The 17812-nt window shown below is 49.3% G+C and overlaps 1 protein-coding gene across 8 annotated transcripts in view; it reads right to left on the bottom strand.

Annotated features, from left to right (window-relative positions):
- The window catches only part of CEP15 (centrosomal protein 15), a 281589-nt gene that overhangs the window by 133397 nt on the left and 130380 nt on the right, over positions 1–17812 (bottom strand). For 2 of the 8 annotated variants that reach the window (XM_085627571.1, XM_085627573.1), the window contains exon 1: positions 6263–6366. The exons of 1 other annotated variant lie outside the window; for it this stretch is intronic. The gene's annotated coding sequence lies outside the window, so the exon portion shown is untranslated. Of the gene's footprint in view, positions 1–5593; positions 5958–6262; positions 6379–6625; positions 6718–17812 lie in introns of those variants that run through there. 5 more of the 8 variants (XM_085627576.1, XM_085627570.1, XM_085627572.1 and 2 more) reach the window with 5 other exon arrangements.

Genomic DNA, 17812 nt, shown 5'->3' on the forward strand with positions numbered 1-17812 from the left:
TTATCCACCCTTCAAAGGCCCGGCTGAAGAAGTCCACGTATTCGACCCATGTGGTACCGGGGAGCTTCTTGCAGTCCCGGAAGCGCTGCCGGTACATCTCGGCTGATAGTCCGTAGCGTGTGAGTAGGGCTTCTTTCATGTGGTCGTATGATGTCATCACCGCGTCGGGGAGTTGCAGCAGGGTATCCCGGCCCTCGCTGAGGAACCTCCCCCATAGGCCGGCACCCCAATCCTTCCGGGGTACCCGATGGGAGGTCATGGCAACCTCGTAGGCTCGGAACCACTGCTGGATGTCGTCGTTTTTGTAGTATTCCTTGACGACATCCTTGGGGATATGAACCTTTGGTTCGGTCAGTGGCAGAGCGTCCCGTGCCCCGGGGGTGCTGGTCTCCCCCGTTTTGGATTTTAGTTCGAGTTCCTTGAGGCCCCTCTCGTGCTCGAGGGTTAGCCGTTTCTCTTCTAGTTCTCGATGCCGTTTCTTTTCTTCGATTTCCTCCTGCAGCCGTAGCTGCTCCAAGGCTAGTTTCTTCTCCGCCAGCAGGAGTTCACCGTCCAGCCGGAGTCGTGCGAGGTCCATTTCGTGTGTCCGGACCCTCTCCCGTTCTTGCATTTCTTCGTGGGATAGGCCGGCTTCTGGGATGCTTCGCCCCCCATCTGTCGGGGTCATGGTCGGTGGCCGGTTTCCGTCCCGGGCCGAGGTCCCTTCGGCTCGGGGTGGAGTGGTCTCGGATTCTGCCCAGGCTTTCAGGGCTTTCTGCATTTCTTCCTTGGTGCCCAATCCTGTGGTTGGGATCCCTTTGTCCTTGCAGAATTGTTTCAGTTCTTTGTGGGTGTATTCTTCCAGCCTTTCCGGTTGGAAGGTTGCGGCCACGGTTGCTTCTTGGCCGTTCATGGTTCCCTTCTTTCCGTCTGGTTAGGTAGTGGGTGCGTTACTTGCCTGTACGATTGCGTCTGGCTCGGATCCCGTCGCTGGCCACCAAATGTTGGAGGGAGGACCACCGGGGAGTCGGGGGGGGGGGGGGGGGGGGGGGGGGGACTACTCCGGGGCACCTTCCTACCGCAAAGTTATAGCCGAGGGCCGCCGAGAAGCCTCCTAGGAGAGGTCCTTCTCCTGTGATCGTACTAGGCCCAGTAACACCACTACACAGGACTCCGTATCAGTTGCTTATCTTGGTACTTTATCAATGGTAGCACATTCAATATATTTACAGGGGGATCGAGTGATCCAGAAGAGTCTCAATGTCTTTGTGGGGGTAGGGTAGCGGGACAGTCTTAGTACCAGCCTGGTACGGGGAGGCACTGCGCCAGACCTTGCGTGCTGGTCTCAAAGCAGCTCGGACGTGGGGAGCCGCGACGGCGTCTGCAGGGCTCGGGTGGTAGTTCCGCTTGGGTCAAGCCGCGACACAGTCAGCAGGGCTCCGGTGGTAGGTCCGCTTCGGTCGAGCCGCGACGAGGTCAGCTGGGCTCTGATGGTAAGTTCAACAAGGTCGGGCCGCGACAGCGTCAGCAGGGCCCCAAAGGTTCGTGAAGGTCTTTTAAGCACGATGGAGCCGCGACGTCGTCAGCAGGGCTCGGAGTGTAGTTTCACGATGAGTCTTTTTCCGTAGGGTCAGCCGCGATCCGATCAGCAGGGCTCTGGACTCCGGGATACAACTACTGTCTTGTTGCCGGGTCGCCCCAGATATAGGTCTGGAGCCCTTTGATGTCCGGACCCTTGCGCCCGGGGGGGCGGAGAGGCCGGATCGGGAGCGGCCAGACGCCCAGCAGGAGAGGCGCCAGGCCCAAGAGAGCTGTGGGGCGATCGCACCTAGGTGTGGAAGGACGGTTGGGGGTCCCATCGATACTGCCCTCCGCCGGGAGTGGGGAGGTGTTCACGTGGTATCCCCCTGGCCAGGGGTTGGCGCCCTGATGTCGGGCCTCGCTGGGAACGAGGCCGGGTGGAGCGGGGTCACGTAGGTGGTTACGTAGAGTCACGTACAGTCCAAAATGGAGGAGCCCCGAGGTGCATGGGACCTCGTGCGGCTTAGCGAGGGGGAACAGGACCACGCCACGAGGCCGGCTCCAACAGTATAGTTTCCCCATGCGTAACTTTGCTTCAATAAAAATGTTCCATGTAGCATCTTCAGACACTGGTGAAGGAAAATGTGGAAGATTGTCAAAGACCCTGCGACCAGCGGCGCCTAAGTGATTAATTAACAGGGCTAATTTCCTTGTGGGAGAGTAGCCATCTGCATCGATCGCAGTTAAGTATTTCTCAAAATCCTTCAGCCATTCTACCCATTTAAGTTCTGGTTTACCTGGTTTTTGTAAGAAATGCGCAGGCAGGATAACACCTTGAGCAGATGCCATTGTAATAATTAATTCCAAGAATGAGAGTTAAATAAAAAGTAATAAGAGTGAACTAAATGAGATGCGCATGGATTGGTAGGGAAACAAAAGTATGAAGGCAAAGAAGTCACTCACTCATCATTAGTTGGAGAAGGTGCAGGAAATATGCAGCGTTTAGAAGATGCAGAATTAGCTTGAAAATGGCCACAAAATAAAATGAAAGTGAGAGTGCTGCTGGTGTGCGAATCACCGATGCGTCGCACAAAGGAGGAGTCGTAGAGAACAAACGTTGAAATCACAAAGAAACGTTGGGGTGAAGTCGGATATTTAGCAGATAACTTCACGACTTACCCAAAATTGCCGCTCTGCGTATGATGTCAGCGCACTCCCACAATGCTTTGCGCTCTGCACTCATGACGTCGGCATAATATGCAGAGTACTCTGCCAGACTTCCTCTATTCCTTCGGAAATGGAACGGAAGGGAACTGGAACTTACGAGTGCTCACAGTCCAAGAGGACGTGATGGCAACCAAAAGAATGTTGATGTTTGAAGAGGTCGCACGAGGCAGATAACGGTGAGTTCAGGCAAAATCAAATTAATTCCTTTTGACGAATTACATTTCTGACCCACCTTCCGAATAAATTGTAGAAATCTTGATGGGTCGAGATGAACAGCATAAAACCGGTGGGCTCCAGTAAAGTTAAAAAAAATCCTTGACTTGGGCAAAACCACATAAAAAAAATTATGGAAGATGTCACCCCACTCCTGGTACCAAATTGTAGTGTGGGGTGAAGAAGGAATGCTCTGAAGTCGCTGCAAATATATTTCAGTATGAAGATTTATTTCTAAGCCATAAAGTAAGGGAGCCCTCAGCAGAGATGCTGGCAGAGATAGGCACAAACAGCAACTGTCGTGGAGGGACAGAACATAGGAGAATGGAATGCAATAAAGAATCTCTAAATGGAATACATGTATTTAAAGGAACAAGAGTAACAAGAATGACATACTACAGGTACATCAATTGGGACGTGGCAGTCGACCTTATTCAGCACAAGGTTGGAAGGATTGAGAATCATGACTTTATGATTAGTTAGGGAGAGGTTACAAAGCGGACACTCAGAGGTGGAGCTATGACCGTCTTGATGTAGGAGTCCAAGGTGGAGGGACATTTAACTTTGATTGTTACATATAGGTCACATATGTGGGAGAAGGGTTTTCTGTACTTTGATACAGGTGAGCTTTCAACAGTACTTTTAGCACAGCTAGTACAATCAAGCTTTTAATTGTATTTCTAAAGTATTTTTCTTTGTTTTAAACCCTGGTTTGTTGAACTAATTAGATGTGCATTATAAATTCAGGAGAGATGATTTAATCTTCCATTTTTGGCAAGGCATGCTGCTATAGTGCATACTCTAAATCTAGAATTCTAGAATATTTTACCTATTTGGTATCTTAATTACTGCAATATTCTTTTACTGTGCTAGTCAACCCTCCCTCACTCTTTATGTGCGACTTAAATTCTAACTATGTTTACGCTGAACAGGTAGTTCATACTTATATAGCACCCTGGACTGTTGAAAAAAGGAAATGAAGGAGGGCAGGAGTTAAGGAGGAGAAAGTTCTTATTTTGTTTTTGTGCTTGGATCACCTATATTCAGGGGGAAATGGTGACAAGTCAATATGCAAGTAGTGGGATGAGGAAGAAATAACAGGATCACGAAGATATATGATAAATATTCAGCCCATGTAAGCAAAATTCTAAAGACAACGCTATTTAGTCAGTAATCTGGCACAGATGTCTCCATTTCTGGTTAAGGATAGCAGCATTATCACCAAGATAGATATTAGCTGTTAACACCATGCTTAAGAATGTATACAAAGCAATTTGATACAATAAAGGCATGGATACACGAAAATAGAAATTGCATCCCACTCTTCCACTGAGTACCCATAGAAAGGTAAGAGCAATGTGCCACCCTACAAGTAAAAAAATGAACATCAGAGTTGCATAGGTAACCTATTTAAGCGCACATTCAGAGTTTTAGGTGAGAGGGATCCTGCCAGGTCCCAGAAATTAAAAACAGACTCTGAAACAGGTTCACATCGGGCTCTCTTATTCATGTCCTTAACAATACAGGCAAAAATACAAATCGATTTCTCAACAATGACTGCAAAAACTCTTAAAGTAATCCATACCCATGTCTGGATACAATAATAGAAAACTAAGAAGGGAGCTAACCAACTCTGCAGGTGGCCTGCTGTGAGAAGCAAGAGATTTTACTTAAAATGTAAGCCATACCGTTAATTACATGAGTCATGCCTCTTGAAAAGTATTCCTAGTTTGCTTCTTTTGCGATACCCCTTTTAGCGATCCCTATGTGTTTTTCATCCTACTTTAATCACTGCACATGTTTGAACAAGGGAAACCTTTTTTAGCAAGTGTTAGAAAAAGCCAAGTGGCCGCACTCACAGTATGTCAGAGAAACAGGTGAAATGATTATAAGGATGGCCTGTAATAAGGGAAGCAGAAGGCATTATTTTCCCATAGTTTGACATGCATTGCTGCCAACTGAACCCAAAGTGCAACATCTACAGCAAGTTAGATCCCTTCAGTCAGAAGCACTCATAATGCTGAGATTGTTGCAGTATAGTAAATGGACAGACATTTCTTATGGGAGCGTACCAGTAGTCTTCCATTAGAAATGTCTGTCCATTTAAAGCGCTGGTAATAACCGGAGTCACAACGATCACATTGAGACATGTTGTTAGCTAAAAAGAAGGAGCTGGCTACGTGGTATTGACAACTTGGCAGTAGAGGTGGGCATACCGACAAATTAACAGGGAGAGCGGAACCAAAGTCAAGCCATGGGTCTTGCTTGGATCCTAGAGCCCATGCACAAACCGAGCCCTGAAAATGTTTGCTATTTAAATCATACAACAAACATCAGGAAACCCATGATAAAGACTTTCCAAAATTCAATAAAGCGTACTTCTTAAACATGTGGAAGCTTTGACATTAATATGTTACAATTATAGCAATGCACTGAGAAGTACTTATTGAAAGTGATAGCTGTTAAAACAGAGACAAGACAGTTGTCATGTACACCTTGTACCTGGCCCAGATTACTACAGAGCAACGTTATATTTCTATTACATCGTTTGGTGGGATAAAATAGCTGTCTAAGATAACACAATTTGCATAGAGAAGCTACAATGTATTCTGGTTTCACTTTTTTCAAATTAACGAGTATCTTTATGTCTTACCTTATGTTCTTATGCAATTTTTAGATGGTGAAAACATGGATCACTTTACAGTGAGAGCACTAGTTGCATTTACACAAGGTTACTTTATTGTTTATATAGTCATGGGGAGATTACATGATTTGCCCAGAATCACAGGATGCTGAGCCGACGCCGAGACAAACCTGGTTCCCCTGTTCCAGAGTCGGCAGCTCTGGAAGTAACAAGGAGGGAGAGGGGAGACAGAAGCCAAATGGAAGCTCGGCTCTTTATGGACTAGAGGTACCAACAGGAACTCTCTACCTAAGCCAGAGTCAGGCTTCAGTCTCGAGCTGTCAGCTGCACACTCACCGACGCCTACTGGTGAGAGCAGCACAGGAGTTGGACCCCGGTACCCGACTAAAGAAACAGGGAGGAGCAACTCAACAGGAAGTTAAATACCGAGATGGCATAATGCAGGGCTTTTAGAGAGGTGGAATTGAGCTGCATATGGCGTCCGGCAGAGACGGGAGCAATGTAAGAATTTACAGAGAACTACAGGCATCCTTGCTAGGAGTTATGGAACTTGTTTAGTGAAGGGCGAAGTATAAGCTGCGTGTTGATAAATTGGCGGAGACGCAGTCCTGCGATCATGGCACACTAAAGGCCGCGATATATGCCAGCGCCGTCGTGAAAAATCTGCCGCAGACTTACCTTTTGAAGAGCGAAGGAACTGGAATTAAAGTAATTAACGCACTAGCCTTCGTACAACAGGAAGTGATGTACTACATTTGTGTATGTGTAGGTATGGAAACGGAAAGGAAATTACGTCACGAGGTTTCTACAGGCTTGTCGCCGACTAGAGAAAGGTATCTGATTTTTTGTTGTAAATGCATCGGCCATCTTAGCGTTGTGCCAGTGAATTTACCTAAAGGTAATTCCTCCAGTTGTTGGAATTGAATGAAAAGCATTGCTTAAACTGTATTAAAATAACATGAATTCGGGTGCTTGACCACAAACTAACTAATGCTGACATCATAACATTTCCCTTTTTGGCCTGTTGTGTCCTACAGTTACCAGTATTAGCTTCATTTGCAATACAGCAGGCATTGATCGTCTCTCCTAGAACTGCAAAGTGACCCTGCACCCACGTGGCTCTCCAGACGTAATGTGGCCAATGCTAAATTCAAGCATGCAATGCCAATAGGTCTGGCTTTAAAATAATGTTGTATGGTAATGTGAAGTATTAAAAGTATATAGTGTAGGAATGGATATGAATTTGTATAGCAGCAAAGAACTATACAATATAATATTACATATGTCAACATTTTAGTTTTCATGTTGATTAGTACTGACACAGAGGCAATTTCAACTACATTAAAGATATGTTTGGCTTCCAAAATCAGGAGTCTCCCGCCTGAAGCAGGTCTATTGGCATGTATGATATTGCAGCCCTGCCAGGTACCACGCATCAGGGGTTAGACTACGCATTCAAGTGGGGTGGTTGCATGATTACACTAAAATGCTATAGTCCGACATTATTAGTGCCTCAACGTGACCTGTGCTCTTCTAGGGAGAAGCTGGGAGCGACCGCGACCATCACGATCCACTAGGAACAGCGTGCACACTATGCTGGGAGACTCACTCTCACTGGCCTCAATCTGGTGTCTGTGTGTCAAAGTTTATGCATTATGAATTGACTGACATGATTCCATAATTATTTATTAAGCAACTTGCAACTGCTCTCACCTGGATTTGGAGTGCCACGGCCGAGCCCAGATGAATGTATTGATTAGCAGCTGAGATCCCGCCCCGGTCTGCCTCAGAGGCGGTACCATGTCAGGTGGCCTGTCTATCCTATATACATGCTATCCGACAATGCCCACGTCAATCGGGAGGAGGGCGTCACCTCACTGTTGTGGTGCACCGTCACAGACACCTTGGCATCTGTGGGGATATGATTCTGATGCAGATCATGTGCATGATCTATGTTTTCATTTTTGGCACCTCTCAGGTCCATTTGTGGACATACACAGTGACTATCAATGAAAGGGTCGGTTTGGTTGGTGCAGGCAGGATGTTTTTAATTCCAAATTTCAGCCACAGCACAGGCCCCCATTAATTGCTGCCAGCAGAATTAAAGTAAAGGACAAGTAGTGTCTTCAGTGACCTCCTCAACATATGCTGCCATCCACTGCTCTTGGGGTTGTGTCCACAGTCCGGTGATGGTGAGAGCAGGCACTGAGTGTAGACGCAAGGCATCCACGCCAATCGCCCTAACTGTGACTTAGATATACAGCTGCAGATTAGATGCAATGCACTGTTGTACTTTCTGCAGAGGAGCCTCAGCATAATCTCTGTCAGTGCAGCAACTGACTCCTGTCTCGGGGACATTACAGCTCTGCCTGAGCAGCTGTCTGCAGTGATTACAGCGACCAGCCCAGGGGAACAGCCTTTATTTTTCCCAGTACTGTCACAGTGACTCTGATTTGGTAAGTTAAAGATAATTATGATGATTAATGTTCCTGCTGGAGAGAGAGCTGAGTTTTCTCTAGTGCCAGTTTTGACTCACCATAAAGTAGCACAGATGGCAAATATACCTGCTGCAAAGAACGTGTACTGTGTAGATCACAGAACTCTGTTTTGTAAGGATAGCTCAGTACGTTACTCCTTTTGTCACAGCGATCGTTTTGTTACTTGCAGTTAAGTTGCAATCCTAGTACAGCACAGTGAGCAATGAACTGACATCAAAGAGCTGCATGTAAACTACATGGTATGGTATAGGCTATGGCGTTATGCTTTTCCCCCCTGTTTTTCATTGTCCAAATGTTACTAAAAGTGGGTAGTTTGGGTAGAATTACATTCTTATTGGTTAAGTCAACCCTGACTTCTGTGGTACATTTTAAATACTGAGCTTGTGTTTCTCCACAACGAACACTCTTAAAATATACTGCCTGCTAGTTTGGATAGCATGTGATTTCTACACCTTGTAATCTTCATTGTCCTATGTAACATTTCCTAGACTGATTGACACACATATGATTCATTGTCTCTATATAATGTGTCTGATGTAAAGATCTCTCACACCCTACACTACTATGAGTAGCGCTGTAAAACAGGTGAAATGCATGTGAGAGGTGCTATGGAGAGATGAGGAGCAGTGTTGGAGGGTGGTAGTGAGGTCCATGGAGAAGCAGCCCATTGGATAAACTGCATCTGTATGTATATATTTCTTTGTATTTAATTGTGTATGTATTTCCATATGTGCACAGAACATTAATAAAGTAGTGCTTCTGAAAGACGTGTTCATAGTTTTAAAATCATGGTTATAACTATAACATTTGTTTTACACTACTATCAGCTTAAAAGGGCACTGGTTTAGTGCCCTTCTGTTTCAGGTGCCTTGCAGCAGTTTCAAGATTTTAGAGTTTCTCGTTGCTCATATAAGTGTAACTTCTGATATTTATCTGTTTCCATGGACTTTATTGCTTGATTTTGGTCACAAGAAAGTATCACTCTAAGTGTCATACATAGTAGTTGAATGTTAGTCATAAATATACTTGTTAGAACTGGGGTCACCAATTCAGATGTGGTAGCTTGGCACGAGATAGGAAGGCACCCGAAGGCAATGTGTAAAGCAGTTGTGCAGCACTCACTCACACAGATTCAGTAATGCGCACACAATGAAGGACACCACCCCAGGTTGATTGATAAAACAAGATCCTTTATCTAATCAAGACATGGCGAATTAATTCATTTCGGCAATAGAGCAGATCATCTCAGCATAACCATGAATTCATTCAAGTAAATAGAACAGATAATCACAGGGCAACAATCAATTCATTCCAGTAAATAAAGCAGTGAATGCCAGGGCAATAGTTAATTAATTTCCGCTCAGCACAGGCGTAAATTCCTTCAAGTGAATAGCACCAATAATCTCTGGGTAACGGTTAATTCATTCAGGTAACCAGTGCAGGTAATTTTCAGGGCAACAATGGATGCATTCAAGTAAGTCTGGCATAAAACGAATATCAACACACTCTCCTGGCAGAGACACAACAAAGGCACCATTCCTCAGGGGGTATTAACTCAGCTGTTAACTCTTGGGCCCCTCTCCCCTAGAGGGGGCAGTACTTCTTAGGCGCAATAGGGATGCCAGTACTGCAGCTTGACTCATGTGGCCCAGTCTAATGTGAAGGGGGGTTGGCAGGGTCCCATCACAGTACATAACCCCCAGGCAGAGAGGCAATTGCAGGTCCCCAGAGGGCACAACAGCAGGGGGCACCGAAGGAGCCTCGGTGGGACTTAGGCCCCCATTCCCCCTCGCACTCACCAGTTCAGCCGAGGAGGGGAGCACCGCAAAAGTCGGGCGGCGCTGAGCCTCGTTTCCGGGTGGCGCCCCCTCTCCAGTCAGCACCCTTCTTCTAGAGGGGGGTAGTAGGCCTCCTGATGGTCCGTGGAAGTTTGCAGGTGGGGAAGCGGGTTCCGGGGTTGCCTCTGGCAGCGCAGCCCCTCCGGCGGAGAATGGGACAAGCTCCGGGCCTTCCGGGTTGCCTCACGGCCCGGGAGCCAATAGGAGTGCGGTTCACCGGGGGCGCGGCCTGCGACACCGCTAGCGCCCCGGTTCATGAGCACTCCCTAGGCCTAGCGTGACCCACGTAGCACCCGCAGCGACCCTCTCCTCGCTCCGGGGGTCGCGGCGGTACAGCGGTCCCGGGATTCTTCTCTTTCACCCGCCTGGGGTACCCGATACTTCTCACTGCGTGGCGATATCGGACGCAGCGCTTCTCCTTCAGCTGAGCAGGCGCCCGTGGCGGTGACTTGGGCAGTTAGCGCTTCCACCAGCACAGCGCTAGATCGTATATACCTGGGCGGCGGCGGTGAACGGGGCTTGCAGCGCTTAGAATGCACAGCGAGAGAGAGTCATAGCAGGGAGGGGGGGAGGTGCAGCAGTAGTTCGGTGAGGTTAAGGCAAAGCAACGCTGAGGAGCTACTCAGCACTTGGGGGACGGTGGCAGGAGCCCGGTAACTGTTTATTCAGCAGGCACAGCACTCATTACCTCGGGCTCCTGATCAGCAGTGCCCACAGCAGGCCGTCTCAATCTTCTTTACAGCGCCTGGGTGGCCCAGCGCTTATCTTAGGGGGAGTGGATGGCTGGTCTCAGTCGCAGGTTCTTGGGGGGAGAGTAGGGGTTGAGATGGCAGGCATAGAAGGGCAGGATGTTTCCTGCAGCACACTGAAGTTGGTTCCCTGGGCTCCCCCTTACTGGGCAAGATCAGCAGGCTGGCAGAGTCCCTCCTCTAACTTGGGTACAGCAGGGCCTAAGCTCAGTAATTCCCAGTAGTGTAGGTTTCTCCCCTAGGCCCAACCGCCTACGCTCCGGCAGAGGTTCCCCCAGGTCCAGTGGTGCCCCAACTGACTAGTTCAGTTTCCCTCCTTTCCTCTTATACCCCTAGGTCAGGTGACCCTCCTGTAAAGGCGGCAAAGCATAATCCCTCCCAGGGCTGGAAGGTCCCAGGAGCTTCCACATATCTGTCTATGGGGCAAAAAGGCGGGATGGTAAAGATACAGTATCAAGATGTCCCAGCCTGCCCCTAACCACTAGTGCATCTATGCAATGGCCACTCCGCAGTAGCAGGGGCCTGTGGCAGCCATGTTATTAGGAGAGAGCACCTGCACCTCAGCACTGTTTGGCAGTGGTAAGGCGCCCAGAGACCTAGGGTTAACAAAAAGATGGCGGCAAAAATGAGGCGACAAGGGCACAAAAAATGGGGTAAGACCACCCTAGGGCTGACAGGTCTAACAATACCTAAACTATGAATTTGTCACACATAAGCATTCTGAAACTATGGCAGCTTTGATGTTGGCGTAGGTATAAAGGTCAGGTGACAGTTGCTTTGTCAAGGTAGACCTAACAAAGCATATAGGTTAATTACTGCCCTCCTCTCATCTGTGCTCCTGCCAGAGAAAAACACCATACATTATCTAAGACAATTTAATAGCATGTTTATGGCCTTGGAATGTCAACCTCAAGTAGCTGGATAAACAAACAAAAGGATCACAGCTGTGTGGAGAGCAAGCACGTTTATTAGTAAGCGCACAACTTCTGCCCAATAACTGTAACATCCTACCCCAGCCTGGGTACTTGTAAACGATCACGCCACACACGTTGCTTGTTATGACATGTCTATTCACCAGCGTGTAACCAGGAATGGAACATTCTACATCATGATTTTTATGACCTACACACATATGTCACTGTTCTATAGAGTCCGTCAAGAACCAAAACTGTCCCGTTTTCTCTAACTCACAAGACACTGCATCTCCACCTTTGTTAAATAAAAAGTATCTATGATACATATATGTACATGTTACAACCCTTTAATAAATCGTTTTGGTGCTTGAATCAATCATCCAGGTGTGGTCATGTGAGGCTGAGGAGATACCACAGAAGGGTCCATGACTGGCATTGGTGCTAGAGACATGAGTTCAGTCATTGGGCTCTCTGGACTTTCAGGTGGAAAAGATTCACTCCTGACATCTGGAGTTGGTGAAGGTCACAGCAGGTGCTTGAAATGCAAAGAATCTCACATAATGGACTTTCCAGGACAATGAGCACTTTCCCTCTGTCCTTTACTGGTCACAACCCTCAGCAGGTCATCATCAAAAGAAGCATCAGACTTGTGTTTTCATTTCTGCCTTACGATCACTTGGTCTCCTCTGTTGAACACAGTGTTCCACACACAGTGGCAGCTGTCCACATAGGTCTTTATGTGACGTTTGTGAGAAGATTCAGTACTGTGAAGTTTATCAATAGATCTCTCATCTGTACATTGTGGCACTTTGGCCCTGATGGCTCTCCCAAACATTAAGGAGGCAGGGTTTTCACCTGTGGTAGAATGCAGAGTTGACCTCTAGGCGTGAAGTGTAGACTGAAGAAATGATTTGAGTTGCTTTCTCTTCTTGTTTTAATAAACACACAGTCAAAAGAGAAAAAGCATTTGCAATGCAACAGGTCTTGCATTAGTTAGATTTAAGTGTTTTTGGCATTGTTATACAATTTTGCTGAATGTGTTTGTTTGTTGTGTACTAAATGTATTTGCCAGATAATGAGCTGCATGTATGTGTGGAGTAAGTATGTGTATTATAGCTTATGTGCAGTTAGCGCTGGTGGCAATAGGTGTATGTAGCAGTAGTGTGCAGGGATGAGTATTGCAATGAATAGTTGCTGTGTTATAATATCATTTGTAGCATTAGCTAGGGTAGCAATAATGTGGATTGATAGTCATGCATAAATAGCTCCAGCACAATTGTTGTGTATTTATATGTTTTTGGGGGGAGTTCACGCTATATAAAACTGCAAAACAAAACAAAAAAACAGAAAGCCAGCATACCCCTTTATCAGTTATTGTGTTTGGATGGACTATACCATCAATATTGTCGAGGGGTTTTAGGATGCTGTTGATGCGTATATCTAGAGAATAAATAATCTGTAATTAGACTATGAGTTTGTTTGAAAGAATGTGTATTGCTAGATGAACAAAAGCATTGTAAACATTTCCCAAACCACATACGGAAAAGATAGCGTTGCGTGTTGGGAAAGTAAATGCGCTAAGTTGTTTTCAATAGGCACATACTAAAAAGAAGAGTTCGCGCCATGAGCGCTGTATTATGAAAGATCGCACTACTGTTACCCGAAAAATGCACTGAGTGCAACAACAACATGAGTGCCATATTTCCTTATTGCAACAACGCCGTGATTACCGCATTTTAAAACATTGCACCACCAATGTAATACATAATTGTAAAAACGTGCCATGAGTGCATTATTATAAAAGATCGCACTACTTACTACTGTTTTCCCCAAAAATGCATTCATTGCATCAACACCATGAGTGCCTTATTTTCTGATTACAACAACGCCGTGAGTGTCGTATTTTAAAACATGGCACCACCGATGTAAAATATAATTGTAAAAACGCGCCATGAGTGCTGTATTATATAAGATCGCACTACTGTTTCCCCCAAAAAAGCAGTAAGTGCAACAACGCCTTGAGTGCTGTATTTCCTGATTGCAACAACGCCGTGAGTGGCATATTTTAAAACATCGCACTACCGATGTAAAACTTAATTGCAAAAACGCGCCATGAGTGGTCCATCATAAAACATCGGTTATAAAACATGGCACCACTGTTTATCCAAAAAATGCAGCTTTGTTGCTATTGCACTAAAGTAAAGTGTTCAGCCTGTCATATATTAAGGAACGAAAGGGACAATTCCACCCAAGATTGCCGCTGCCCGCGTCCCAAGCAGTGGGACATCAGCAGGGCAGCATTTTAGTGGCCGCCCGTCGGAGCCTTCCCCCTTGCTGCCTCGCGCGCGAGGCTTACGCCCACTAGGGTATGACCCCCTATAGTGTGGAGCTGGAGGCGGGCCATTGGGGGCGGGGGGCGCGGCTTGCCCCCCTACTTAGGAGGCCCTCGCGCCCAGTTCCTCCTCTGTTTCCTGCGCGCCGCTCCAGCCTGGACACGCGTTTTCCCGACCGCCACACCTCGGTACCTGTTGTGGCCGCTTACCCCCGCCCCCCTCCCCCACCTTCGGCGACGTCGTGCTTCCGAAGTCCATACATCCGGTGAGTCTTGCTGTCCTCTCCCACCCCGGCCCTGTCCCTGGGCATGACCAGGTGTACAGGGCCCTGTGGCCCGGGAGGCCATGGGTGTGGGGGGCGCAAGCCGTGGCCCGCGCCTCAGCGGACTAAGCGGGTGTTGTTTGGGACGAGGGGGGGCATTTGGCGTGGGGCTGTGTCGGGATAGGACAGGGGAGGAACAGACCCGAGTGCCGGCCCGTCCCGCATGCAAGCGTGCATCCACGCCCGGCCTTTGTGCTGAGTGGAGGGTAGGGCCTGGGGGGTATGATTATTTAAGGGCAACGCGGGTTGCGGCGCGCGCTTGATTCAAGCGCCTGGGTTTGGCCCCCATCGATCACGCGACCATTTGGGGTTGGGATCGGCGTGGCCGTCGCGCATTGGGAGTTATTTGGCGCCTAGGCACATCGCTCCCGTCTTACTATTAGTCCGGGACTTGTCTGCTTCATTATGGTGTCAGCGGAGGTAATGCTCTTCATTTATTGCTGTCGGTTTCTGTGCTGAGCTTCCCTTTTGTCGTTTATATTTAGTAAGCTTTGTTTTTTACAATGGTTGCACGACGGCTCCTGAAAGTGCAGCCGCCCAAGAGGGTTAAGGAAGGAAATGGCGCCAACTCGGGGGACAGCGGCGGGATCGCTTCCCTGTCCCCACGCCGCCCCCCCCCCCCTCGAACCGCCAGGTTCGGCAGCCGGAATGGCTCAGTGCGGGATTGGTTGACTGACCAAAAACGGCAGATTAAGGCAGCGGAATTAGCTCAAAGGGTAGAGAGCTCGCTTAGCATGCGAGAGGTAGCGGGATCGATGCCCGCATTCTCCATTCTACAATTTCCATACATTTCGGATGGGCCACATCCGGCCTGGCATAATCGTGGACGAGCTCATTGATGACTCCCCAACCTTGCCTAGCGTCGCGCTAAAGCAGCGGTTTGCTTGCGTGTACTAAACAGACTGTATCATAGCGCAGTGCGTGAGCAGCAGTCATTTGAGGGATCGGTACAGGATGCTTGCAAGAGCGTAAGTGGTTTACCTGTTGTCACCGCGGGCGGGCCCGAGCCTACCGGTTTCCCGATTGCAGCTCTTCCGTGTAGCTCCCACTTCAACTGCCGAACGCTGCCTTAAATCGCGGGAGGAGGGGGGTTTAGGTGTGGGGGGTATTTAATGCGCTTGCGATACCCCGCCCCGGTAACATCGGATGGTCCCGCTCAGCAGTAGCGCCTGCTCCATGTTTGCGGCGCTACTGAGATTCCCGCATGCGCGAATCTTCCCGCGTGCATCGGAACGCGTTAAACCGGCATCCTGTGTAAAGGTCCACAACTACGGACCACTCCGCTAGCACCCTGTAATATTCTTTGGGTGGTCCGGTAGGGCCGCCGCAATTACCGAGCCGGGAATGCGAAGGAAGGAGGGGTGTTGGGCCTTTTTTAAATATGTATGATGCGGTCCAACAATCCAAGCAACCCCCCGCGGCTGGCCCCTCTAGCAGTACAGCCCATCCCTCCCTCAGGGCCTCCCTGCGGCCCGGCAGCGTTCCAACTGGGGGGGCGACTTTCACATGACCGGGCTTTTTCTACCACGAACGTCTCGCTGCAGGGCGTCCTTTATCGTCTCCTGGGGATGTTACCAGGGCCATATAGCGTGAATGACATTGCTGCGGCGCATGTCAGGAATGCTATGTCACCAGGTGCTGCAGTGAAACAGCGCGCTGGCCTGAATGTCGTATGGGTGTGGTACACTCCATCCCAGAGTGCGCGCATGGAGTATCCCGGCGCGAACAGCTAAAAGAGAAGGCAGCGGCAAAGCGCATCCTGGCATTTACAGAGAGGGGATGTTAAAAAGATATGTTTCAGTGTTATTTTGTTTGATTGTATAGCTATATAGCGCGAGCAGGAACGGATGGTGTTGGAGCGCTTCGCATGGCACCATGTTCACATCACTCGTTCTGGCGTTTGGGGATTGGGTGATTTGTCAAGAATCACAGGCTGGAGACGCGAAACGTTAGAGCTCCAAGGCGCTAGGCCTGAGTTCACTCCTCCTTTCCAGATTTGTTTCTCATCAGGGTGCTGGTCATCAAGTGACTACATGCAGTGCAGTCCGGTAAGGCAGGGCAACATGTTGGCGCTGCATGTTACACATACAAGTGACCCTAGGGGCAGGGTAAGCACATGCATGACTGTCCCCGCCCTGGAGGTTGCCGCCAGGCCTGATGCGGTGTGCAGGTCATGTGCGGGTGTTTTTAGCCAGGTACCCTGAGAGGGAATTTCTTGCGATGCGCATGGCCATAGGGCAAGCCGTGCGGACCGGGTACCAGCAAGGGGTTTAGGGGTAACTAATGCATCACTTCCCCATGGCTGGAGGCCTATTCACTGTAACTGCCAAGCTTCTGTGTGTACGTGAGATGCTTTCCAATGTACTAACTACCCCTCCTTTCCCAATTGCAGATCGGTGAGGGAGCGCCCGCGAGTATAGGGCTAGGACCGGAGGCGAAGGCGCTAAGGGACGCGCATAGCTGTACTGTCGGAGTATCCCACCCGCCATGGAGAATATCGGGACACCGGGTCCATTGTTCTCCCAAGAAACGTCGGTCGAGGAAACGCAGTCGAGCGCACCACAGGAAGGGGTTTGGGCAGACTTTATGGCGTTCGCCCGAGAGAAGGGCACGGCGTGGGCCCAAGGTTTTCTGGAGGGCCGCAGGGTGGAGGATTCGGGCGTTGTCGTAACCCCCCCCCCCCTCTGAGGGCGCCCCAGGCTTATCCGGGTCTGAGCCCTGGAGGTCCACCAGGGTGCGTAAGCCCACATCAAAAGACATGCCGGAGGCCCAGCCGGCCAGGAAACGGCAGGTGACCGCAACACGTCCCGGCCTCCCGGCGGTCGCAACAACACCGGTACACGATTCTGCCACAGGACTAACTGACTTGGCCCAGATGGGCAAAGCCATGGACCAGATGCTTGGCCTCATGTCTGTTTTCCAGAGCCGCCTCGACGCGCTGGCCGCACCGCCACAGGTGCCCCCAGCCCCGGCCCCCGCACCTGCTCAGGCGCCCGTCCTACAAGTCTGGGCTGGGCAGAGTACAACCGTTGAACGACGCAATGGTGAGCTGGGGGGAGCGTTGGGGTTGTCAACACCAGGGGATGCTGGCCCCTCCACAAGCATGGCGGCAAGCACCCCCCGGCCGGCGCACTGGCGCCCCCTCCACCCGCACAGGCGATTGCCACACCCTCCATCTATGCTGCTGCTGAGTCTGCGCCCGTCATAGCAACAGTTGTGGCGGCGTCTGGAGGGGAGGGTGTAACTCAGGTCCCGAAGCCCCTCGTTACCCAAGCACCGCTGGCATCGGGCCGCTGCTCTCTGGCGTGGTTGGTGCCGCAGGCCGCAAAAGAAGGGATCTGGAGGAGGGAGTATATAGACATCCTGACATTACTTATGCATGGGTCTGCTGGGGTGGACACGAGAAAGATGGGGCGCAAGGAAGAGGAGAGGGTCAGGTACCAGCGATGGCCGGACAAGACGATCGAAAATTGGACATCTGCATTCAATATATTGGCAGCTGTCATAGTGCAGAAATTTCCCGACCAGAGTGAGGCTCTAATGCAGTACGCCAGCACTATACAAGAGGAGGCGA

The sequence above is a fragment of the Triturus cristatus genome, chromosome 9 (assembly GCF_964204655.1).
Source record: "Triturus cristatus chromosome 9, aTriCri1.1, whole genome shotgun sequence".
Taxonomy (NCBI): Eukaryota; Metazoa; Chordata; class Amphibia; order Caudata; family Salamandridae; genus Triturus; species Triturus cristatus.